Source organism: Suncus etruscus, chromosome 2 (genome assembly GCF_024139225.1).
Source record: "Suncus etruscus isolate mSunEtr1 chromosome 2, mSunEtr1.pri.cur, whole genome shotgun sequence".
Lineage (NCBI taxonomy): Eukaryota > Metazoa > Chordata > Mammalia > Eulipotyphla > Soricidae > Suncus > Suncus etruscus.
This window is the reverse complement of record NC_064849.1, coordinates 63,719,536-63,747,022: the sequence shown is the minus strand read 5'-3', so window position 1 is coordinate 63,747,022 and position 27,487 is coordinate 63,719,536. Positions and strand designations below refer to the sequence as shown.

Below are 27,487 nucleotides of genomic sequence, written 5' to 3'. Positions count from 1 at the left end.
TCAGTAATTAGATCTCTCATTTTGGCACTTGAACAGGCACTGATTCTCAGGCAGGACATCAAAAACTTTGGAGCCTATTTGCAAAATAAAAAGAAGCAGAGAATTCAGACCTTTTGATGGCAATAAAGATGACTGAATTTTGAGCTGTTTTATTTTCTGGGGATGTCATTAATTTTTCCACCTATAGATTTAAACAGAAGAAGACTCTAGGAATTCATTTCCTGTGAATTAAAAAATTTTTGGGAGGTTATACTTAGCTAGTGGTGCTCAGGGCTTACTCCTGGTTCTATGTTAAGATTCACTCCTGACCATCTTAGGGGACATAGAGTCAGTTGCATGCAAGACAAGCACCCTACCCAATGTATTTTCACTCCATGAAAGTTAAACTTTATAAATTCATCTTTATGTCTCAAATAATTGCCCTGATCCAAATGGAAAGGCTTTAGTGAATTTTATTAATCCTGTGCTTTGGATATACTTTTCTCTATCAAATATATACATATATGTATATTTAATATTGATATGTACAATGAAAAGCAATGATAGTTATTATTATAATAAGAATGTAATGAGATTAAGGTGAAGATAGAACTATAAATTTCTCTCACTCTTTGGATTTTGGGCCAGATCCACTTTCCTCAGGTCATACTCATGGCTCTATACTCAGGGTCACTCTGGCTTAGGGAACCATATAGGATTTGGGGGATTGAACTCAGATTGGTCATAGTAAGGGTAAAGGCAAGCTCTGTACCAGGAGTACTATCTCTACAGACCCATAATTCTCTTTAAAAGTTTGAACCTTCTGGACCAGAGAGTGAACTGAATAGTTTGAATGCATGTTTGCATGTGGGAGGCTGGCGTTTTATTTCCAGCATCATATAGTCCCCTAAGCACTATCAGCAGTCACTCCTGAGCACCAAACTGGAGTAATCTCTCAATATTATTGAGTGTGGTCTTTAAACAAAAGTAAAGAATTTAAGGGCTCTGCTCCTGGTGCTGCATAGGTATTATGTGCTCTGTCTTTAGGATCAGCCCTAAAGTATCAGTGTTTGTACATTTCTTAATATATAATTGTCTTAGGGACGATACTTGGATAATGGATGCCAATGTTTCAGCAACTTTATACATTTATGGGCATAAGACTGGAAGGATAGACAGCAAGTCGGGTCCTTACCTTGCATGTAGCCCAATGGGTTTGATTCTCATCACATAATGTAAGACTAATTCCTATTAAGACTAACTTCTCAGTACAGAGTGAAGACTAATTCCTCCTGAGCACCACTTGTGGAGCATCGCCATTCCCAAAATGGGCATAATTCTTACATAATAAAGAGGGTGCAGGAAATTTATTTTTAAAAAATAGATTTCCATTGCAAGTATTCTAAAATGTTTATATTTTTTGTTTGTTTGTTTGTTTGTTTTTGAGCCATACTGGACTATGTTCAGGACTTACTCCTGATCCTAATGGGATCATTTCCAGTATAGGGTGCCAGTAACCAAACCCAGAGTTTGTAAGTCAAGTGTCTTACCCATTATACTAATCTTTTCGTGTGTTCCATAACACTAATAAATAATAATATATTATATAAAATCTGGATAAAACCCTTCCATTTATTACATTATTGTATTATCAAGCTTTAATTTATAATCAATTACAACATTGTGTTTTATAGCTTTCCCAGTTTTCACAAGAGGTTCTTAGCCTTTAAGTCCTTATTTTCTTATATCTGTCAACTATTAAAGCACATGATATATAGAATTGTGAGTAATATGAGATTTTATCTTTTTTGCAAACTAAAAGGCTCCTATAATTTTATATTAGCTGAAGAGATGAAACTTAACACAGAATCATGGACTTATTGGTTCCATTTTCCCCACTAAGATGCACAGAGGCATTAAAGATCAGCAAAGTGTAAGCTGTGCACATGGAAGTTTGGTCAGAGAAGTCCTGATATAGGAAGCCCTCAACTGTGTAAGAGGGCAGCTAGCAAACTGTTCCAATCTTTGTTTCAGGTGAGACTTCATGTTTTTTATCCCAGGCAAGAAACAAATATACTCTCTACTTCAAAGTGAAACAAACCCGCATTTTTCAAGTTTGTTTACTATTCAGGCATCCTAGCAAAGGTTGTCCAGAACAACAATTAAAGAAAAAAGAAAGAAAAGAAGAAAGGGAAATTTTTTCAGAAAAAAAGCAATCAATATCCTTTTCTTAGAATATAGGCAAAAAAACACAAGAAATTAGGGATGGCTATCATTTATGGTTCTACATATCGTATAGAAAAATCTTTGTATCAAAAGGCAGGAAAAAGGATCTAATTTTTTTTTTGTTTTTGGGCCACACCCAGTGACACTCAGGGGTTACTCCTGGCTCTGTACTCAGAAATCGCTCCTGGCTTGGGGGACCATATGGAAAGCCGGAGGATTGAACTGCAATCTGTCCTAGGTCAGCTGCGTGCAAGGCAACTGCCCTAAGTTGTGCCACTGCTCGGGCCCCTGATATTCATTTTTTTAATTTAACAATTTCACAGTTCTTTTCTTTATTGCTTAAGGTGTTTTAATACTTACTATGTCTCAAGCACTGTGCCTGCTCTGAGCTAGGAAAGCAATATAATTGTGTTTTGAAAGATGTATCTCTTTAACTTGTAAAGTTTACCATTCAGCAGGTAGAAGATTTGCCAACAGAACTACTCAAATAGCCAACTAACTACAATGTGACAAACGCAAAGGAGGTATTAAAGTGAATAATTGAAGATTTTGAAGTCTGATGGAGAAATGTAAAGCACCTACTGAAATGGTCCAATGAGTTATATGCTCGGACTAAAATGTGAAGAGAAGAGTGGATATGAAAAAGGGAGACAGAGACTAATAATGTGAGGTCTATTCTTATATGGTAAGGGCCTACAATTTTATTCAATAGGTTCTGGGAAAATCTTGAAGGGAGAGTGTTTATTTGGAAAGATGGAAAGATTGTTATAGAAATTCAGGGTACAGGAAAAGGCATGCTTCTGAGATAATTCTAGATGTAAAATTAATGAAACTTAACAGCTTGGGGACAGATCAAGGAATGTTTGAAATTTGCATAAAAAGTCTGTTAGATCTGGTTTTGGAGACCAAGTTGATATGTGGGAGGCCCATATTGAAAGGAACCTGGCCATGATAGGGCAGGTTAAGGATTGACAAATCACTCCTACTCAGGATTTATCATACTTCTGTTAGAGGAAAATGTTATTTATTGAGCTTTGCCTCAAGGACATGCAGTCCAACTGTTTTTCTATTCTCTTGATTCTATCCTTGTATTGAATTATATGTCTGAAACATTTTAGTCTTCCAAAGAATCATATTTTTTTCCTGAAATTTTCTCCAGTGTTGTGCCATCATCTTATTTGGGGAGGGGATGTTATCAGAAAGTGCTGTATAATAATGTAATATTTTTTGATAAAGCACAGGACCTTGTCTAAGAAAAGGAGAAATTATTCACTGATCTTTGGACAGATAATGTAGCATCATTAACTTTCTGAACAATTGGTTCTTAATTTACAAGCACAGAATCATGAAATAAAATGAATATTTTTTTATATTATTGTATACTAGAAAGCTTATACATTTTGCCACGTTCTCACCAGTATACAGATCTTCCTTGACTTATAATGGTATTATTTCTCAACAAATCTTTCATGAGTTAAAGCACCATGAAGTCAAAGATATATTCATTATTATAGCTTATAGTTGGGTAAAATTTTTTAACATAAATCCTATTTTATTAAGAAGTGTTGAATATTTTGTGTAATTTGTTGAATACTGTACTGAAAAGAACAGTACATCCTAGTTCAAAGTTTAAAGTATTATCTCTACTGAATTGGTATTGTATTTGCAGATTCATAAAGTAAAGATAATTTTAAATAATAATAAATTGAATCCAGTTAATTGAAGATAATCTTATATTCTCATTCTTCCTTAATCTTGTTTGAATATTTATTTTCTCTTTATTTTGTCAAGTGCCTTAAATATTTTCTGAAGCAGGTAGTACTATAAATAAATCAATAATAAGGACAAATCATCAGAGATGTGGTTTAGTTTAAAGTCATATACCTTATATGTAGGAGACCTGGCTTCTATTACTGTCACAAATGTAAAGAAAAAAAAAGCCACTAATAATTTTTAACAAATCAGTCTACTAGACTTTGGGTCTTTATTTGTTTTCGAAATAAGAGGTTTGAGCCAGGTAAACTAGGATTTTTAATATAATTTAATAAAATTTCTGTTTCTAAATAAAATTAAGATATCTTTTCAAGTTTGAGATTGTAGGCAATCTTTTCAGCGCCTAAAACTGATAAATCACATGCTACCCCTTTCCTTCCTCCTAATTTTTTTTAGTTTTTAGGGCTAGAAAGATAATTCAATGGGTTGAACACATATTTTCACACAGGTCATCTAGGTCCTCTCCCTGGTACCTCATAGTCCTCCATGTACAGCAGAAAGTGACCCTCAGGCTTTAAACCAGGACTAAGCCCTGAACAGATCTAAAATGACTTCCGAATCTCACTCCCCCCCCCCCAAAAAAAAAACTGTGTAAACACTTCATAAATAAGGTCAGTTCATTTGTAGCACTTTTGAGATTTGCATTTTTCTTCTTTCTTTCTTTCTTTCTTTCTTTCTTTCTTTCTTTCTTTCTTTCTTTCTTTCTTTCTTTCTTTCTTTCTTTCTTTCTTTCTTTCTTTCTTTCTTTCTTTCTTTCTTTCTTTCTTTCTTTCTTTTCTTTCTTCCTTTCGTCATCTTTCTTTCTTTCTTTCTTTCTTTCTTTTTCTCTTTCTCCTTTCTTTCTTTCTTTCTTTCTTTCTTTCTTTCTTTCTTTCTTTCTTTCTTTCTTTTCTTTCTTTCTTTCTTTCTTTCTTTCTTTCTTTTTTGGGCCACACCCGTTTGATGCTCAGGGGTTTCTCCTGGCTAAACACTCAGAAATTGCCCCTGGCTTGGGGGGACCATATGGGACGCCAGGGGATCGAACCGTGGTCCTTTCCTTGGCTAGCGCTTGCAAGGCAGACACCTTACCTCTAGCGCCACCTCACCGGCCCCGAGATTTGCATTTTTCTAAATTAGTATACATTTGTCTCATGTTCTTGTTCTAAGCGTCTTTCACTGATAAGTGACTAGCTTTCAAATGTGTCACTTTCCAAGCTCTAAAGTAACTTTGTGAGTTGGTTCAGAGTTTTTAGTTTCAAAGATATGAAGCTAATGATTTCACCTTTAGGCAAGTATTGAGGTTCATGTAAGTTGGCCTACTTGGTACTCTGTTAATGTGCTCTGATGGCTTTCTCCATAGCCATTATGATCCTTTACTATGAACTGAGTTAACTAATTATTGTCCCTATCTTTCATTATTCCAGTGCTTCTCAAATAGTGGGGCGGCGTGCCCCCCAGAGAGGGCATGAGGCTCGTAAAAGGGGCCCTGTTTGACCTTGGCAAAAACTCTCATAACAAGCTGAGCCTCGTGTTTATGTCTCTGAATGTCTCTGGAGCTGAGAGTTTCTGTGTCCTGCTTCAAACCTCGCTTCAAAAAGCTATGCATTGCAAAATGTGCTCATAGTAGCCATTAATCCAGATATCACCTCTGATTAAAAAATCAGCTCAAATTATTTTTATATATTTTTGTTTGCAGGTTAAAGTTTATTTTAATAAAGATACTATTTACAGTCACATGGGGAGTGCAAGAAATGACAGAAAATAATTGAGAAGCACTGCATTATTCAAAGGCCAAGGTGATCTTTCTCAAAATCTCATTGGTTTAGGTGTAATTTATTTATTTTGCCTAATTATAAAAATTTATAAAGCATTCCTGTTTATGTATTTAGATATTGAATTTACTTATATATGCATATAGTCATACATTTTAGGTGTATTTCTTTCAACAAATACTAATTTTATACCTTGATTAGGCTATAGCCAATAATATATCCATTATTATGAACAAACCAACTAGGTGATCTTTCAAGCCCATGTTCTCTCTTGAATATATACCTCTCTATGCCTCTGCTTTCTTGTTGACTTGCTCTTTTAAGCCTATATTTTCTTGAACACATTCTCTTTTTACTCCTCATGTTTTTCCTTTTTTTTTTGGTGGGGGCGGGATTTGGGTCACACTTGGTGGCATGGCAGAGCTCAGGGGTTACTCCTGGCTCTGTGCTCAAAAATCACTCCTGGCAAGCACAGGGGGCCATATAGGATGGCGGGATTTGAACCACCGTCTGTGGTGGATTGGCTGCGTGCAAGGCGAACACCCTATCACTGTTCTATCTCATCAGCCCTCCTCACATTTTTCTAAGTAAAATTTGTTCAATAAAACTATTTTGCTCCCTGGGGGGGGGAAAAAAAACAAATCTGTCACTCCTGTTTAACTTCTATTTGGTGTCTACTAGAAAGGAGAAAAACCAATTACAATGATGAGAATTAAATGCTCACAAGGCTTTATATAAAGAAGGAGGTGAGTAAATAAGAAAGATGAGATCTTATTATTCTTATTAGAGTCTTGAGGCAGAGGAAAGGTCAAGACTGCTGAAGGACTATTTGGGAATTAGTTCATGAAAGAAGCTGTGAAATTAATTATGAACTTCTTTTCAGACCATCATCCTAGCTACAACAGCAAAAATCAACTGCAGTGCAAGATGTGATAGAATTTGGATCCTTTTTCTGTAGGAAAAAGATCGTCTGTATTCATGAATTTTTCTAAATCAACTGTCTGTGTGATTACTCTGTGACAAAATGATCCAGAACAGTATTTTGTGTGTGTGTGTGTGTGTGTGTGTGTGTGTGTGTGTGTGTGTGTGTGTGTGTGGTTTTTGGGTCACACCCGAAAGTGCTCAGGGGTTATTCCTGGCTCCCGGCTCAGAAATTGCTCCTGGCAGGCACAGGGGGCCATATGGGATGTGGGATTCGAATTGATGACCTCCTGCATGAAAGGGAAATGCCTTACCTCCATGCTATCTCTCCAGCCCCCCAGGACAGTATTTTTAAATACAACATAAATACTCTAAAATTTTTCAAAAGCTGACATAGAAATAAATTTTCTAAGAAAAGGAGGAAACAGTTTGTAGATAATTTAATGCAAGATCATCAATGATACAGAAGACAATGATAAAAGACCACGCACCCTCAAACCTTTGTTTTTATATGTAAAGCATTACATGTAATGTTCTTATGTTGTTGACTTATTTTGGGATGTCCAACAAATGTCCATAATAGAGAACATAAATCTCAATTTTTATTTATCTATATTTTGCTTTTTGGGTCACACCCAGTGACACTCAAGGGTTACTCCTGGATATGTTCTCAGAAATTGCTCCTGACTTGGGGGACTATATGGGATGCTAGGATTGAACCTCGGTCTGTCCTAGGTTAGTGCATGCAGGCAAACGCCTTACCACTTGCGCCACTGTTCTGGCACCAATAAACCTCAATATTTAAAGTGCTTTACTCTGGAAAGCTTCAGGATAGAAGAAAAATGAGATCATACATAAGAAATGTTGAAATTTTTCTCATGGGAGCTCAATCAGTACCATGGGAATAAGTGGCACACTCTTACATTTTTTTATTTTTCAAATGACTTTATTTAAACACCATGTATTACATAGTTGCTCACAATATGTTTGTTTACAGGTAAGTGGTAATGCAATTTTAAAAACTGAAGAAAGAAGAATACAGCACACAAGAAAATTGGTGAAAATTATTGTATCTTCTTGATGATGTTCCCTGAAAAGAGGTCTATTCCTTTAAGAGCTGAGAAATCTTATCTTTTATTTAGAGACCCTTGCTAGCTAATTGAGAAGCAGTTGGAGGACAATAAGGGGGAAGACCCTCAGCTGGAATGTGGGTGGTTGGTAGTTGGTTAGTTGGTTGATTTGCTGGTACTCCTGGTAGTAGTTGCTTCTTCCTTTTTTTTTTTTTTTTTGGTTTTTGGGTCACACCCGGCAGCACTCAGGGGTTACTTCTGGCTCTACACTCAGAAATCGCTCCTGGCAGGCTTGGGGGACCATATGGGATGCCAGGATTTAAACTACCCTCCTTCTGCATGCAAGGCAAATGCCCTACCTCCATGCTATCTTCCTAGCCCCAGTTGTTCCTTCTTGTGGAGTTTACTTCTGACTGTTTCTTTTGGATGTCGGCAAATTTCTTGAAAGACTTCTTTAGTGATTTAAGCTTAAAGGATCTGGCTTCTCTACCCTGCTGGTTTCCTCAATCTGAGAAAACTCAGAAACTCAATCTGAGAAAAACCCTTCTCTAGCCAGTCTTTCTTGCTCAGTCTCAGGCGAAGGCAATTTCTTTACAGTATCTCACAATGAGATCAAGTCACTGTCAAAAGCTTTACTAGTTGAGAGTTGGTCTTTCTATTACTTGCTCTGTTTCTGAACTTTAGGTAGCTTCAGATACACATTGGTATCTAAATTGGTGTGTTCCTACTGGGATGACAGTATTGGTGTTGTTGCATGGCCATATATTTAGTCCAGGAATTCCAAGCTCTATAATATTTATTGTGTTTTTTGTGTGGTGTGGTATTGGCTGCCAGACATTCCAGAAGTACAGAAAGGCAGGGTTGGGGTGCCTGCACTAACTCTACAAAAGTCCTGGTTATGTCAGCCCAAATACCTGCATACCTGGAGTTTTGGTAAGCTCAGCATCTCTGCAGAGATTCATGGTTAAGTAGTGAAGCTGGGCCATTAACAAAACAATGATTGTTGGTAGTGGGTGCAGCTGGTGTGGCATTGGCAGGGCAGTACTTGGCCTACCTGTCATTTTGAGATTGCCAGCTTTCAGCTGTGCTGCCAGCCTACTCATGATTTCCCACCACTTGGTTTACATCTCTTTCGAGAATAAAGTGAGCCTATGGCCAAATGCAGACCTGGTGACTGTATTTGTTGAATGCTTTTTTATACAGAGAAATGGTTTTATTTGGTGTAGATATTGGAGTTATAATCAGGATATAAAATGAGGGCAATGATCCTCTAAGATAATTAATCCTCCTGATGCCTTTTTGAAAGAGAAGCCATAATGTTGACATACCTTCTGATTATGAAGTGAGATACATGTACTAATGTATCATTTGAAATTTATTTTATGTAGACAATTCATAATATAGAAAAACCACTGTTGTGAGAGACATAATTTTTCACTAAGGAAGAGTGTAAGAAAATGAATGTAATCTAATCATGATTTCAGCATTGCACATAGAAAAAGAGAATGGAAGCAATGTTTACTGGTAACTTATTCTTTAGGGAATGAAAAGATCACTGAGAGATATCTGTAATTATTTCCACACATGAAAAGAAAAAATTGAGGTTCAAAGAACCTATTTCTTGGTAGCTTAGTGTAGAGCTGGAATACAGCTCTGGAATACAACTCTACATTTACTTTAGTCTATCTACTTTGGTGTAATGAAACAATGCAGAATTTTAAGACAATGATTTTCCCTTAGTCACCTTGAATTTTAGCTATCCCCTTTTCTTCCACTTTCAGTTTCTGTGCAATCTCAGTGATATATCTATTTTTACTTTATTTAAAGAAAATTCAGCACATAGTTGACATAATTGAGCATAATACAAATAAGTGAGAGCAAAGTTGTTAAAAAAAGAATAGAAAGAAAAAGAAAAAATGAAAGAGAAGAAATAAAACTTAAAAAGAACAAAAGAATTATAGTGACAAACCTAATTGTGAAATTTATTTTATCTCCAATGAAGTCATTAGGAAATACATTTGTTTCCATATAATTGAGAGCAAATTTATTTTTAAAAGTACAAAAAAAAAAAATAAAAAAGAAGGAAGAGAAAAAAAATACAGTGGCAGCAAATTTGTGAAAATTATTGTATCTCCAATGAAGTCATTAAGACAATGGCAAAAATGTTTAGTAAACTCTTGCTAGATTTCCATTCTGTTATTTCATTTATTTCTGAACATTAAGTAACCACACATACACACTAGCATCTAAATTGGTGTGATCCTTATAGGAATGAAAGCAGCTTTGTGCAGTGGTAGTATCGTAGTCAATGAGGTTTATCCGAGGCACGATTATTGCTAATTAAAAACTTATAGGAATGAAAGCATCAAACAAATGAAGTTGTCCAGGAATTCAAAGCACTATTATTGGTACTGAGGTATTTGAGAGGTGTGTTCTCAGCTGCTAGGCCTTCAGAGAAAGAGGATGTAGGGAAAGGGTTTGCTGCATTTGCTCCGAAAGAGTCCTGATGATATTACCCAAATACCAGCATACCTGAAGTTAGATCAGATTTGTGACTCTGAAGAAAATTAGCGTGGTGAGGCAGTGCCATAGGCAAAGTGGTAATGATAGGTGATAGATGCAGCAGATGTGGCTTTGGAATGGCGGGGCTTACCCTGCCCTCTTCTTCTGAGATTGCCAGCTCTTGGCTGCATGGTGGCTGGTGTACCCATGATTTTTCATGGCTTAGTTTACATCTTTTTTTGAGAAAGAGTGAGTCTATGGGACTGGTCTGGTGTGAACATGCTGACTGTGTTTGTTCTCAGAGATAAATTTTAATTAATTTTTGTTCTTGTTCTCTGCTCTCAGATTGTTATTCTATGCCAAACATAAAGTGATAATGAATATGAAGAATATTGATAATGTGGTGACAAAGTGTTGAAATTTTATTATTTATTTATTTATTCAGTTTTTGAGCCACACCTGTTTGATGATCAGGGGTTACTCCTGGCTAAGCGCTCAGAAATAGCCCCTGGCTTGGGGGGACCATATGGGATGCCGGGGGATGGAACTGCGGTCCTTCCTTGGCTAGTGCCACCTCGCTGGCCCCTTTATTCATTTAATTTTTTGATGACATTTTCAAGTAACTATTTCTGATGTCTATTGTGAATGAGTGGTTTTTAGTTTGAGCACTGGATATAGATATTGGAGTAGGAAACCCTCAGTTATTAAATGAAAAATATCTTCTTGGGAACAAAATTTCCCCTAGTTAAGAAACACTGGTTTAAAGTCACCAAAATTTAAAACTTCTTTTACTATTTCTATTTTATTAAAAAATTATTATGCAAGTCCTCCTCTGTGGCATGAGATAAAGTAGGCCATAGAAATCTTTTTGTGCTCCTATAATTAGTGTGGGTTTACTCCCCTGCTTGGTAGGAATATTTAAATGGATCTTTTACTTTGAAAGAGATAAGCCACATAACTAAAAATAGACAGGTAGAAAAAAGATTCTTTAATGACAATCTAGCCTTCAAGAAAAAACATAAAATGATTCCTTTTTCAGTTATTCTTCAGTTCACTTGGATTCTATGCATTAAATTGATAGCAATTATTATTGGCTGAATTTTCATGTTACAATGTGGTTAAAATTCAAGTATTAAATTATTTAGTGCCTGCTACAGTATCCAAGGATTTTATGCAGAGATTTCAGTAGAGATATACCCACTGCAACCTCAATCTGCCAGCCTGTGGTAGTCATCTTTAATGAACTTCAGCTTCTGTTTTGTTTTCACCCTTATCTAATGAAGTTAGGATATATTGCCCTTTGTAGCTTTAACTAGACATTGATCCTAGGAAAGGTGCAAAGAGAGAACCAATTCCTTTTTACAGTTTAATAAATCAGCAAGTCCAGCATCTTTCAGAATTGTGAGAACCTTCTTATTTTATTTATTTATTTATTTATTTATTTATTTATTTATTTATTTATTTATTTATTTATTGGATTTTGGGTCACACTCGGCAGCACTCAAGGGTTACTCTTGGCTCTGTGCTCAGAAATCGCTCCTGGCAGGCTCAGGGGACCATATGGGATGCCGAAATTTGAACCGCTGTCCTGCATGCAAGGCAAATGCCTTACCTCCAAGCTATCTCTCCAGCCCCATAGGAATCTTTTCTTTTCTTCTCTCTCTCTCTTTTTTTTTTTTTTGGTTTTTGGGTCACATCCAGAAGCACTCAGGGGATACTCTGGTTCTACACTCAGAAATCGTTCCTGGCAGGCTCAGGGACCATATTGGATGTCAGGATTCGAACCACTATCTTTCTGCATGCAAGGTGAATTCCTTACCTCCATGCTATTTCTCTGGCCCCATGTGAGAACCTTTTCAAATTCTCTTTTGTATTAATGCATTTTCCTGACAACTTTGTGTTTCAAAAGTTGAATTTTTTTTACCTAGACTTACATGCCCATTTTGGGAAATGTAGAAAATGTATGATAAAAAATATAGTACTATGGGGCCGGAGAAATAGCACAGCAGTAGGTCATTTGCCTTGCAAGCAGCCAATCCAGGATGAACAGTATACATATATGTATATATATATATATATACATACACACACACACACACACACACACATATATAAAACCATTATCATTGGGACATTTGCCATTAAAATGTTAGAACATTTTCCTCAGGATGTTTACCATGCACTTAATATTGTTATATCACATTATAAAATATGATTTACTATTATGCTAGTTAAAACTAGTTTATCTGACATTTATATTCTCTAAGACTAGTTTTTGAAAAGCAGTGTAGAGTTAATAATCATCACAAAATTTATGATATTGATAGCAAAATTTATCATGAGTTCTTTGTATTGAATGGAAGTTGAAGTACAGAGATAGAGTAATTTTCTCAAACATTTATTTATTTATTTATCTTTTGGGCCACACCTGGAGATGTTCAGGGATTACTTTTGGTTTTGCACTCAGTGTATGGGATGCTAGGGGGTCAAACCCACGCAGGCTATATGCAAGGCAAGTACCCAATGCACTGTATTATCTCTCCAACTCCATTTTTCTCATATTTTATATTCATGTTAATTATTGATGCTAATGGGTAACTTAAATGTAGCCTATTTGCATAAATATATTTATGTTTTAGAAATATTACTGTGGCAGTGATACAAAACAGTAGTTTTTACTACTCATTTGTGGTTTGGAATCAGTCCACAAATTTCCTGCAAACACACAAAAAAGTTATTGTTACCTAATATGTGGTATTTTGGATTATGTAGTAACATAAATTATAAATATTTGTATATAGCTAATCTTATCATAAATAATGGTTTTTACTTCTGCCTCAGTCCAACAAAATACTTCTACTTTCACTAGTCCTCAACTATAAAATGGTTGGTTACCTTTTTATATGTAAGAAAGTAAGAAAGTCTGGACTTGATAAAGAAACTAGTCATAACATTGACCCATAAACTAGATGAGAAATGTCTAAACTGTAAAACAAGTTGAAAAAGGAAAAGAGGACTATAGATAATAGTTATCATATTTTTGTATTGCTTTATTTGGTTAGCTCTTTATTTGGAAAGTAAAAAAGAGGGAGAATGCCAGATTACTTTGAAGTTTTAACGTAAATGCTAGTCATTGAAAAAGAGAAAGGAAAAGATAAAGCAGTTTGGAAGGAACCTAGAGCCAAAGAAATGTAAATAGAACACATGGTTGGAAGTAGCTGTGGGTTATTTGAATACTGGCCTAAAGGTAGAAAAGAATTGTGTTAGGTAGAGGTGTACTCCTGGCTTATACTACTTTGATCTATGTATTTATGGATTAGAAAGATATATTGTAAAAATTCTATTCTTACCCACAATATCATAAAGATTTAATAAAATTTCTATCAACATTCCAATTCTTTTTTTGAGCCGTATCTGGTATTTTTCAGGTGCCACTCCTGGTTGTGCCTGGGTGTCACCTCAAGCAGTGGGTGGGGAACTAACTATATCCTGCTAGAGAAAGAACTGAATCTCATATGGAAAACATGTACTTTACCCTTTGAGCTATGTTTTTGGCCAGTGACATTCTTTAATGAAGCTAAACACATTTTATTGAAATTTTCCTAGAGTTACAAAAGACTCTAAAAAGCCAAAGTAATATTGAGACAAAAGAGAAATGGAGGCATCATCATAATTCATGGCTTGAAATTATATACAAAAAATTCTAGTAATCAAAATAATAATGTATTAAAATAAAAATAGACATAAAGATCAAAATAGAATCAAATTTCCATTATTAAATCCACAAATATCTGGAGAGTTAATTTATGAAAAAGGGACCAAGAACATAACATTGAGAAAGGAAAATGTCATAAAAAATGGTGTTGGTCAATTAATCATAAAATTCATCTGAAACCACAAAAGACCCAGGATAGCCAAACAGATACTGAAAAACAAGAAGTTGGTAGCATCTCTTTACCTAACCTGAAGCTATACTATAAAGCCACAGTGATCAAAACAGCATGGTACTAGAACAAAAACAGAGCCTCAGACCAGTGGGTTAGAACAGAATTTCCAGACATAAACCCCCAGATATACAGTCAACTAATATTTGACAATAGAGCCAAGAACTTGAAATGGAACAAAGAAAGTCTCTTCAACAAATGGTGTTGGTACAACTGGAAAACTGTCTGTAAGAAACTGAAAATTGACCCATACCTCACTCCTTATACAAAAGTCAACTCAAAATGGATTAAAGACCTTGAAAGTAGATCAGAATCTATAAAACTTATTGAGGAAAAAATAGGCAGAACACTCGAAGACCTATATATTAAAAATGTCTTCGAGGATGGAACACCAATGGCAAGGATTTTAGCATCAAACATCAACAAATGGGATTACATCAAACTAAGAAGCTTCTGCATGGCGAAAGAAACCCAACTTAAACAAGAAGACAGCTAACTGAATGGGAAAAATTTTTCGCACTCAATACATCAGATAGAGGGCTGATAGCCAGAATATACAAAGCACTCAGAAAGCTGAGTCCTCCAAAACCAAATAAAGCCATAGAAAAATGGGGAGATGAAATGAATAGACACTTCTCTGAGTAAGACCGAAAGATGGCCAACAAACACGTGAAAACATGCTCACCTTCACTCATTAGGGAAATCCAAATCAAGACAACAAATAGGTACCACCTTACACCAGTGAGGATGGCTCACATCAAAAATATTGGGAACAATCTGTGTTGGTGGGGATGCGATATGAAAGGCACTCTCATCCACTGCTGGTGGGAATGCCCCTAGTCCAACACCTGAGGAGAACAGTCTGGAGAGTGCTCAAGGAACTCAGAATTGAGCTCCTATTTGATCCAGCAATCGCTCTCCTAGGTATCTACCCCCAAGTCGGAAGGCATTCATCCCAAAGTATGTGTGCACCCCACTATTTACTGCAGCACTCAGTATAATAGCCAAATCTTGGAACCAACCTCGATGTCCAACAACAGATGAATGGATCATTAAGATGTGGTATCTATACACAATGGAATACTAGATGGCAGTCAGAAATGATACAATCACAGACTTTGCAGCAACGTGGATGGACCTAGAACATATTATGTTAAATGAAGTAAGTTAGAAGACGAAAGATAAACACAGAATGATAGCACTATTCTGAGGTACCTAAAATATACACCAGATATACAACCAATACCCCACAATTAAATAACAGGGTGTAACAGGTTAGAAACCTCAAACACAGTAATAATCCCTAGGGAGTAGAGCCCAAAACAAAGGGGAGAGAAACAACACAAAGCCCGACTACACATTATATCATAAAGAAACGAGCAACAACAAAAACAGCAGCATAGAGAGAACAGGTATGTAATTATCATTTTACTACAAAGGCCCATAATAATTTACTAGGGATCTTATACAGGATTACAGGTAAAGATTAAGATGGGAACTTACTGAGTCCAAAGGAAACATTTCAAAACATTATATTTGAATGCCTTAACCTTACCACATTTAAAATAACTTCTCAGTTTTTCTGTCCATATGGGTTCCTGGATACAAAGTGTGAACATCCTATGGTGGTACCTCGGTGCTCAGTCACACGAGGCACCATACTTTGCTTGAATCATGAAAATGGCTGGATAAAACTGTTTAACATACCTTTTATCTCTGGATTATACCTTCTTTTAGGATCTGAAGCACATGACCAGCCAGATCACCAAAGCAATGACCCAGACCTACAGATTTTTACCACAGGGCCCAAGCATCAAACCCTTTCAACCAAACTAACATGCCCTTGCTCTTATACCCTCTCTTCTCATTACTTGGTATTTTTGTTGTTGTTGGTGTTTGATTGTTGGTTTGTTTTGTTTTGTTTTTCCTATTCTGTCTTCTAATCTCCCTCTTTTTCCACCTTCTCCTCCTCACTATCATCAACTCAATCTATGTCAAATAAAAATCACATGGTTACCTCCTCTATAGGAAAGGAAAGCTGTGGACAAAACTGAAAAGAGTAAACACCTATATAGATAGACCTCACTAACACAATGATCAGTACTCAAGACACGAAACCTATACATACCCAAAAGTTGATCTATTAGTTTCCTTTTCTTACAAGTACTATACTTAGTACTCAGCACACCTCTCTACATTAATATGCTCCTAAGCTAACTTCTGTATGTTTATATGTGTGCAGTAGCACACAGAGATAGGAATCCTCCTTAAGGGACAAACCTAAACCACAAACAACCCATACCTATACCCTATATAACCCCTCCCATATACTATCCCTTCTCCCTCCTTTAGAAATCCGATTATTCCTTCACCTCTCAATCCCACCCCCAATATCCCCACCACACTATAACTCTTCACCCTCAGTTTTTTTTTTATTTTTGTTTTTTGTTTTTTTGGGCCACACCCAGTGACTCTCAGGGGTTACTCCTGGCTATGCGCTTAGAAGTCGCTCCTGGCTTGGGGGATCATATGGGACTCTGGGGGATTGAACCCCGGTCCATCCTAGGCTAGCGCTGGCAAGGCAGTCATCTTACCTCCAGCACTACCATGCTGGCCCCACCCTTAGTTCTTAATCCATTAGGCATCAAGACAGACCTCTTACCCCAATGAGCCAGTACCCACTACTCAAGTGAAGAGACACCCACTCAAGCTCTCACCTTGTTCCCGGCAAGAAAATACAACTAGCCCCCCAACAGACTCACGCAGTGTGGCCCTCCTAATCACCTCTCCCTAATGTGGACTGTGGCTTGATACTGGAACTAGCTCCAAAGGACCCCCACTGCAAGAACTCTACCCAAGACCTCCCTGCCTGGGAGGAAATCTCAAAAGACAATGGGGAAGCCTAAACTTTCATCATAAGTATAGACCTATATAACACTACCTCTTACCCTGTTTCTCCCCAAATGTAAAGTGATCTCCGGTATCACTTTCTCCCTTTTTCTTTGTTTTTTTTTTTTTTTTCTTTTTTCTTTCCTTTTTTATTCTTGTTAGTTTCTTTTGTTTGTTTGTTTTGTTTTGTTTTGTTTTAGTTTTTGTTATTTGATTTGATCATTTTTTTGCTTCTTTTGGGTCACTCCTGGTGGCACTCGGAGGGTGCTCCTGGCTCTATGCTTGGAGAAAGTCCCTGGTGGGCACGGGGGACCATATGGGATGCCAGGTTCTGAGCCAACGTCCTTCTACAGGAACGACAGATGCCTGGTCTCCATGTTATTCCTCCCGGCCCCACTTTATCACTTAAATTACGTCTTTTATTTAATCTTTTTTTTTAAAGAAACTTTTTTTCCTTTAGATATGTGTGATCATATATATTCTTAGTTTTTGTCGGGAGTCTGTTTTCTTTTCTCTCCACCCCCCAAATCTACCAGCAATATAATGTAGCACCACTTCCTCCTTCAAAGACATATTAAACAAAGGGGAAATTGTACGTATAAATACAAGCTCTTATCTACTAGGGATAAGAACTCATACTTGTTTACAACATAGGGACATCTGCCACCCTGAATGTATGTCATGTGGAAACAACTTAGGCTCCAAGGAACTAGACACTGACCATCCAGCCTTGACTCCTGGATCCCAGTCATAGAAACGACAGAGTTCTCCACAGCAGCTCCAGGAGCCAACCCCCCTCCAGGGCATTCACAATGCTGCTCTGATGCCACCATGCGCCAGTTCTAAATTGATAACCTGACAATGAGGAAATGGGAACAACTTGATCTAAGAGCAAGTTGTCCTTCCTCATCAGCTATTGATAAGACAAAATCAAAAAACATGTCACCTTTTGATCTGTGCAAAAGCCAAGATCGCTATATACAGATGACTGGTTGTTGCAACCAAGACTGGACAGTATGCATCCAGGGACCAACAACAACAACAGCAACAAAAAGCTCTAGCCTAACTTTTGGTCTAGGATCTGTTCAACAAACAAGATCTCCAATTCCAGAGGTCTGACTGAGACAACCGCAACTGAACGGGTCTTTGGGAAACATAACAAAAGACTTTATCCCAGGATCCATCCTAGGAACAACATAATGACCAAGACCACCAACTACAGAAGATGGATTAAAATGATACTGAAGAAGCATAACTGCTAGAACCACAAATAAAGATTTCATAAGCTCCATTGCTTGAGCTGCACAACCACCAAGATCTCTAGATACAGGGGCCGGAGAGATAGCATGGAGGTAAGGCGTTTGCCTTTCATGCAGGAGGTCATCGGTTCGAATCCTGGCGCCCCAGATGGTCCCCCGTGCCTGCCAGGAGCAATTTCTGAACCTGGAGCCAGGAATAACCCCTGAGCACTGCCAGGTGTGACCCAAAAAAAACAAAAAAACAAAACAAAACAAAAAAGATCTCTAGATACAGAGGTCTGATTTTACCATCCAAGACAAAGCAGAAGTCTTCCATACACCATGAAAGCAACAAGGGGAGAGTAAATTATAATGCAAGGAGTCTATCGTTAATCCCATGACAGTATATTTCAGGGGTGGAGAAACCCTGTATCTCCTAGGCCAAGGGAATTTCCTCTATAATATCCCCAATAGTTACTGTGCCTATGCAGGGGGAAAAAGAAAAGGAAAAAAAAAAGCACAAAACAATCATTTTTCCACATATTTATTTATCGATTGATCGATTTTTTTGACGTCTTTATTTTGGTGTAGAGATTGAAGGTGATGTCTCCAATATTATTTTATTTTATCTTATCTTTCTCCTTTTTGCACTCGAGCATGATTTGATTTCAGAACCAAAATTCTTGTGTCTTTATTGCTGTAGTGCTCACTATTTAATTTGATATTTGTTTCTGTATTGTTGTGGTCTTTTTTTTTTTTTTTTTTTTTTTTGGTTTTTGGGCCACACCTGGCAGTGCTCAGGGGTTACTCCTGGCTATCTGCTCAGAAATAGCTCCTGGCAGGCATGGGGGACCATATGGGACACCAAGATTCAAACCAACCACCTTTGGTCCTGGATTGGCTGCTTGCAAGGCAAACGCCGCTGTGCTATCTCTCCTGGCCCTGTTGTGGTCTTTTAATTACCTTTTTCACATCCTTTCTCAAACTGAGGTTGGAAGCCTCTAGAGGGACTCCACCCATTTTCAGCATATTTGACTTCCTTTTTTTTTTCTTTTTGCTTATTTTGTACCTCAATCTATTGCTTTCTTTCCTTCAAACAAAACCATATACCTCGATTTATCTAGCTCTGCCTCTTAAATAGAGGGGGAAACAAGGGAGGGTTTCACTACCAAACAGATATATGATCATTAATAGTAAACCAGACAAAGAGGGATCCACCTACTCTAGTAGCCCCAGGGTTGATGGTGGGGTATATGGGTTGTAGAAGGGGAACTGGGATGGGGGGAGGACATATTTGGTGATGGGTATTCCCCTGATTCAATGTTAATATGTACCTAAAATACTACTGTGAAAGATATGTAAGCCATTATGAAAAAAATTGTGTTTTAATCAGAAACTTTCTTTGACTTACATGTATTATTATAATATATTAATTATATTATGTTATGTTACTATATTTTGTTATGTTAGTTTACCTCATTATGTTAATCAATTTTGTCTCTTGAATAAATTCTTACAATAAAAAATGTTGTTGGTTACACCAATTTTAACATATCATCCTGACATGAGGAAATAGCAACAACTTGAGCTACAACTTGAGAGGGCTGCCCTATCTCATCACCTAATGGTATGATACAATCAGGAGACATGTCATACTTTGCCCAAAGCAAAAACCAAAATCGCTATTTACAGAAGACTGACTTTGACAAACATGGACTAGACAGAATCTATCAAGGGACCAATGAGGAAGTTCCTAGACTAGGCCTCAGTCTAGGATTCATACAAAAACCAAGATCTTTAATCCCAGAAGACTTTGACAACTGCAACTGAGCAGAACTTCTGGAACCATGCTGAAAGACTATAGCCTAGGCTCTATCCTAGAATCTGAACAAAAACTAAGTTCATTACTTACAGAAGACTGATTACAACAGTGATGGAACAGAACTCCTAGAACCATAAAGAAAAACTCTCTCCTAGCCTTCACCCTATGACCTATGCAAATAACAAGATTTCCAGCTACAAAAGTGGGATGTCATTACCCACATCTGAGTGGAAAGTTCTCTGGCACCATAAAAAGACCTTAGGGTGTGTAAATGAGTGAGTATGGAGCCTGTAGTTGTTTCCATGGCAGTATGCTTCAAGGGCAGAGAAACCCTGTATCTCTTAGGCCAAGGGAATTCCCTTTTTTAAGAAGTTGTTGGTATGTTTTTCTGGTTTGGTTTTGTGTTTGATTTTTGGTTTTGTTTGTTTGTATGTTTCTTCATAGCTGATGGTTTTGGTTACATGGTGTATTCTTTTGTTCTTTTTTATTCTTTATGTACTTTTGTTGTTACTCCCTTATTGTTTTTTTTTTGTCTTGTCTTGTCTTGTTTTGTTTTGTTACCTTTTTTCTTTTTTCCCTTTCTTCTTCCAAATGGATATTTATTTTTAGACAGACTCCTCCCATATCTTTTCTTATATTTCCAATAGAGCCACATTACTGGAATCACCTTGATCAGCCTCATAATTGAAGGGAGATAAATGGATGGTACCAAGACCAGACAGTTATATGTTCATTTGATGGAAATAAAAATGATCACACTTGAATACTAAATCCAAAGTCAACAACAACAGAATCGATACCCAATCTGTACAACAAGCTGTACAAGGGGGGGCAGTTGTACTAGCATTATGGGGGGTAAAGGAGGGAGAAGTGGGATGCATGCTGGGAGCAGGAGTGGAGGGAGGACAACACTGGCTGTGTGAATTCCCCTCATTCATTATCACTATGTGCCTTAAATATTACTGTGAAAGATTGTAATTTACTTTGACCACAATAAAAAATTAAAAAAAATAGTGTTGGATAATATGATAGCCATATGCTATCCCCATGAATAAATCTGAATCACTATCTTATATTGTGTATACATAAAATAGTGATCCAGATAGTTGAGAGTTGGCACAGAATGAATTAAAGGTTTAATATTGGATCCCAAACAACAAATACAAAGAATATGCAAAGAAATCCATAAAATTAACCTCTATGATAGATATATTTGAGCATTTAACTTCAAGGAAACAAAAGTAAAAGTGAACAAATAATCATCTAAAACTAAAAGGCTTCTTTCTACATACTGGTAGAACCTCACTGGATCCAAACTGCATCCAACTAAATAGGAGAAAATATCCACAACCACACATATGACAGAAGACTAATATCAAAGAGATAAAATGCTCTCACAAACCTCAATAAAAAAATAAAGAACCTTGATAGGTATATGAAAATGTTTATCACTCCCTATCAGGGAGATACAAATCAAAATAACAATAGGATACTACCTTACACCTCTGAGAGTGATTTATATAAAAATGGTCAGAAAATATAAGTACTTTCTGACTTGTAGAGAAATATCTCAACTTAGAAACACCAGCAGTGAATTATTCCTCATTGGTGGGATTGCAAATTAATGCATACTTTATGGAAGCCAGTGTGACACTCCAAATAAAACCAATACTCTCCATTTGATCTAAAGATCTACTCTAACCTAAGATCACAAAATACTAATTTGGGATTTGTGTGCATTTCTGTTCACTGCAGCCCAATTTTTTTTTACCTTGTTCTGGAAACAGCACAATGGCCAGCAACAAATTAGAGTAAAAGAAAAGATGGGTATTATATACAGAATAAAACTTAAATCAGTCATGAAGGCAAACTTTTTCTTTTTAATACAGCATGGGCAGATGGTCTTCATACAGAGAAAAAAAGCAAAGCAAGATAAAAGGCACAACTAAAACAAATCTGTGGGCCTAGTAGAGTTGTGATTACCAGCAAAGGGATGATGATGATGATGATGATGATGATGACATGTATATGAGTGTGATCTAATGGTCTGTTGAAATATTGATACTTTGGAGGTGACTGTGTAATGGTAATAGATATTTTGAAGATGTGTAAAATTGTACCCTAAAACAATATCGTCATGTAAACTAATATTACAACAATTAATTCATCAGTTAATTAGTTAGTCAATAAGGGAACCAGGAGATGGATCAATTGTAAAGCACCATTGTTGCAAGGGTAAGGTCATGAATTTGGTCCTTGTGCTGTCACATGCATAGAACTTGATTCTGGCAGCTCAAATATTTGTTCCTAACAATCCTTATCTTTGTGATCCCCAATGCTGCAAGCAACTTCTGGCTGTCCTGCAACTAGGTTTGTGTGTGCAAAGCAATCCAAAGGAAATGTCTGTGAAAACTGCAACTAAATTTTGTGTGACTATTCTGAGCAGGGTTTACTAGGTGACCCCTGGTGAGTATATATGTGATCATCATAAGGCCTCCAGGTCAATTGTAAGTACCAGAGCTCCACTGGGGAGATCTTTGTTGTGCACACAGCTAAGATGTGCCACACAATCAAGCATGTTCATGACCACTGGTTATTGCAGCACATCAATATTGGGAAAAGAAGGGTGAAGTTAACAAAATAAATATTAATAATTTAAAAGAAAGTCAATCCTCAGCACCACATATAGTTCCCAGTACCCTACCAGGAGTGATCCTTTATCACAGAGTCAGGGGCAAGCCCTGAGCATCACCAGTTCTAATCTCAAATGAAGAAAATTGAAATTCACAAACTGATGAACTTGCATAGGAAAAGCTAACAGGTGAGAGAAGGTAATCTTGGATTGCCCTCTTCTGACTTCCAGAAGTGTCTCTTTCTGAGTTGGTCTCTTGGTTCATCTGATATATCTATCTGAAGGTCTCATTTTTACTGAGATGAATTTTTGCTCTCAGACAGAAAAGTTTCCCCTGATCTCACTGTATTTTGGTATGTAGCATTTGACATTAATAATTACTTTCTTTGCCTTTTAAAACTTTCTACTCTTTTCTCTTATATGGTTATTTCTGATTCCTATTTCTTTGAAAAAGCCTTTGTTTTTTTTTTCATAGAGGTATTTGAATACTCTCAGACTAACTTTGTGAGATAAACCACTTCTCAGCATCTTCATCTCTCTCTTTTTTAGATGCCGACTGACCCTGAATATCTCTCTGTTTTCTTAGTCTAAATTCTTTTTCTTCCCAATACTAGTGAAACAAGCAGATTTGAGGAAAGAGTTGGGCATCTAATGATATACCTCTTAAAACTTGTATTTGAATATTTGTTCAATTCTGTCTCCAGATAGTCAATAGTCATTAAAAGGAGGATGTAAATTTTAATTGTTTCCTAGGAAAAGAAAGGTGTTTCTGCTAAGAGAGTCCATCTTCCTATCAAGGTACCAAGAGATTACATTTAACGACTACTGTCTAACTTCTAATATTTAAACTCAAAACATATGGTCTATATATAAGAGCCACTTAAAAATTGTGCTCATTTCATAAGGAATTATGACTCATGTTTTCTTAGAGTCTTTAAAGTTCATTGCCTGTGCAGGTCACTTAAGCAGATGATTTGCTCTATCTTCTTCAATGAAGACAGTGTGACCAGCAGTTGGATTGTGAGGAGTGAAGGCATTCAAAGCTGGCAATGTGATTGCTTCATCTGACTTATTTTCACTAACAACCATACTCTGAGATAAATGTCGTTATTTCCATTTTTACAGATGAGAAAAGAAAGGATTAGAATGCTACACCCACTTGAATCATAGGGAGTAGTTCAGTATTTGAAGTAGATGAGCCAAAAGATTCTTACAGTTTTACAGAGCTCTAACCAGTCAATCTAGCATTCAGAAAACATGTTCACAAAGGGCTGCTGCAAATTTTAAAGGTATTTAGGCCACTAAAAGCCCCCAGAAATGTCCAGGGGGTTACTTATGGCTCTGTGCATGGGAATTACTCCTGGAAAGCTCAGAGGACCATATGGGATGTAGGGGATTAAATATAGGTTGACTTCATGCGCCCTACCTGCTATTCAATTTCTCTAGCCCAAGCCTGCTAGTTTTGAAATTCAAGAATAGTGCTTTCTTTCTCTTTTCTTGTTTGTTTTGCTTATTTTAGATTCCCTTCACTGGGTGCTAGCCTTTCTCTGCCTATAGGATAAAGATGAGATATGAAACATAGGCAGCAGAATAGGACTTAGTGTTTTGAGTGTGGTTAAATAGAATAAGAATCTTCTCATGGTAAGCAGAGGGGCTTCCTCAGACCTTTCAATCTGGGGACTTTGAAAATTACATTTGTGCCATATCACTTTTATAAAAATGCCTTCAATTTCGTGATTTAACAAAAGACATTTTAAATTTGACCTGTGCTACTTGGGACAGGGAATGTATATAGTTTTAAAGTTTATTCTTCTTCTGGGGTTAGGGTTAGTCCTGAAGGCTATTCCATACTCTGTGCTTAGGGACCACTATCAGTAGTGCTCAAAAACAGGCAGTGCCAGGGATCTAATCTGGGCTTCCATTCAAAACATGTACTTAACTTTTGGAAATATCTCTCCATCTCTATAGTTAACTATTCAAGTGATTGCTGTGCATTTTATTCATAATGCTAAAACTCTACTGTCCTCTGGTGAACTTCAAACATAGCAAATTGTTCCAAAAGTACAAAAGAATATCAAAATGCTACATGATGTCTTGAAGGATGAGTTCCATTTCTATATTTTGTTGATTTTTGAACTAACTCTTTACATATTCCAGGGACGTTTTCTAATGTGTAGTGTCATTCTTTACAAAAAAGCATCATATGGAGTGAAGCATTGCCATCCACAAAAATGTTAAAATAAATTTTAAACTAGGAAGGTGTTGACATATAAAATTATTTTTTGTTAAAAGTGAATAATGTCTACCACAATGTATAATTTGAAACAAACCCTTAAATTTTGACCACTGAATTGAGATGATCAAGGTAGAAATGAAGAGAGAGGGCTGAAATGGTACACTAATCAATAGTAAAAGATATTGGCATTTTAGAGGTGATACATATGGTGTCATAATATTGTACCCTTAAAACATTGTAAACTAATGTTACATCAGTAATAAAAAGACTGATATCTACAAATTGAAGGGCTCCCATGAATATGGCAAATAAAGGTTTAGGGTTACTTAAAATATGCAAATTAAATATATATGTCACCAGTGTACACTTTTGGCGCCAAAGATAGCTCATTGGGAGTGGGGGGTGGGGTGGTGCATGGTGTTAGAATTGACCATATAATTCTGAGGCCTGTGAAGCCAAGTTAAGTCCTGCACCACACACCCCATTTCGTTACTCCCCTTGCCTGACTGTAGTTCCAGCAGTTCAACAAAGTGTTACATCTCTAGTGCAATGCCATTAAGTATGTGTGAGCACCACTACTAGTATTATGACCAAGAGTTTTTAGTACTCTTGTAATAACAGCAACAGTGAAGGATAGAGAAATAATTAAACAATTTTTTTCAGACCACACAGCCTCTGTACTCATGTATCAATCTTCGCAGAACTTGGGAGACCATATGTGATGCCAAGGATTATTGAGGGTTGGCTGCATAGAAAACAAGTGCTTTACCACTATATTATGGTACACAGTATATTTAATATTAGTATATTTAATATATAAATAACATATTTATTAGCATATTTAATATATAAATATATATTTATCATACATTAACCTATTTAAAATACTTAATTTTTACTTTTTTTTCTTTTTTTGGTTCTTTGGGCCACACCCATTTGATGCTCAGGGGTTACTCTTGGCTATGCTCTCAGAAATTGCCCCTGGCTTGGGGGAACCATATGGGACACTGGAGGATTGAACCGTGGTCCATCCTTGGCTAGTGCTTGCAAGGCAGACACATTATTCTAGCGCCACCTCGCCAGCCCCATTTTTTACTTTTTTTATTTAATTTTTTTTAAAAATACTTAATTTTTCTTTATGTATTCATTTAAATGTCATTCAGATAAAAACTTAAAACATTTACAGCATTTATAGATAATGTCATATTATCCTCAGTAAACGTGTACTCCTTTTAAACTAGCACCTGGGATTCTCACTTTATATATCACCAGTTCAGATATGTACTTCGTTATTGAATAAACGTGCTTTTGTATCAAGTCTGTCTAGGAGTTTATAGCTGGAAGTTTTTGATACATTCTACTTAACATGGTTTTAAACTCCTTAAACTCCCAACTCCTTGAGATGATTTTCATTGTTCTGTATGAACTTCCTTCCTTGTACCTTGAACTTCATCTCATACAACATTCTCCTCCTTAATGTTGCTCTGGTCTCTTTTCTGCTGCATGGCATGACAGGTCCTTGCCTGGCTTCAGGCTGTTTTTTTTCCTTTTTATAAAATTTATATTGTGGTCAAAATGAATTACAATTCTTTCACAGTAATATTTGAGGCACATAGTGACAATGAATGAGGGGCATTCCCACCACCAGTGTTGTCCTCCCTCCATTCCAGGCCAATGTCATCGAACTTCCCCAGATGCTTCTTAATCACCCTGTTGTCTGTCAAAGGGATGACTTTATTGTTAACCTTGGCTGGTCCATGTTTCAAGATGAGCTCCCAGACTGACTTCAGATTTGGAAACTCCCAGGTCATATATGGGTTCACCTACTAAAACATTCTGATAGTGTGAGGAGTCACTTGGACAAAGACTGCACTGAACATCTTCTTTAAGTGGAGTCTTGATATAGTTTGCAGTACCTGTAAATTCACACCGCTAATCCTTTGTATGAGGACAACGAAGACCAAGGAATGTTTATCTGGTGCTACCAAGCCATCAGGTTTTACTTCTAGTCTTTTGAGATGCACTTGATAATACTTCTATAGCCAGAAATCATGCAGGAACCACTCAAGTCATTTAAATGGGGGTTCTTTTCCTTTCTTTTGCTCTCTTTGCTAAGAGTACCTCTGGAACCAAAAGGATCTTTTTTCTTTCCTCTTGTTCTGCCATCTTCCACAATTTCACGACTGAGCAAGTGCAACCAACTGGTTTATCTTTCAAGTTACAAATTTGATGTCAGCAACTTGGGAACCCTCCTGAAACTGGTCTCTCAGTTAATTCTCTTTCTTATCACTCACTCTCTTCATTTCCTTCACAGCACTTATCACAGGCTCTAGGTTCTTAATTTTGAATTTGTTGTCTTGGTCCTTGTCTGTGTCTCCCTCAAATGCCAGCTCTCCAGCAGTTCATATTTGATTCATCACCATAACATCCCTAGAGATTGGTGGCAGGGGAAGACAATTATGCCCATTATATAAGTGAAGAAGGTAACTTTTATAGCCAGTTTA

The 27,487-nt window shown here is 36.7% G+C and overlaps 2 pseudogenes; one reads left to right on the top strand and one right to left on the bottom strand.

The window, feature by feature from the left end:
• LOC126001703 (60S ribosomal protein L7-like 1) lies at positions 1–27,149 on the bottom strand (annotated as a pseudogene).
• On the top strand, positions 10,000–10,130 carry LOC126002997 (uncharacterized; annotated as a pseudogene).
• Positions 27,150–27,487: the final 338 nt, after the last annotated feature.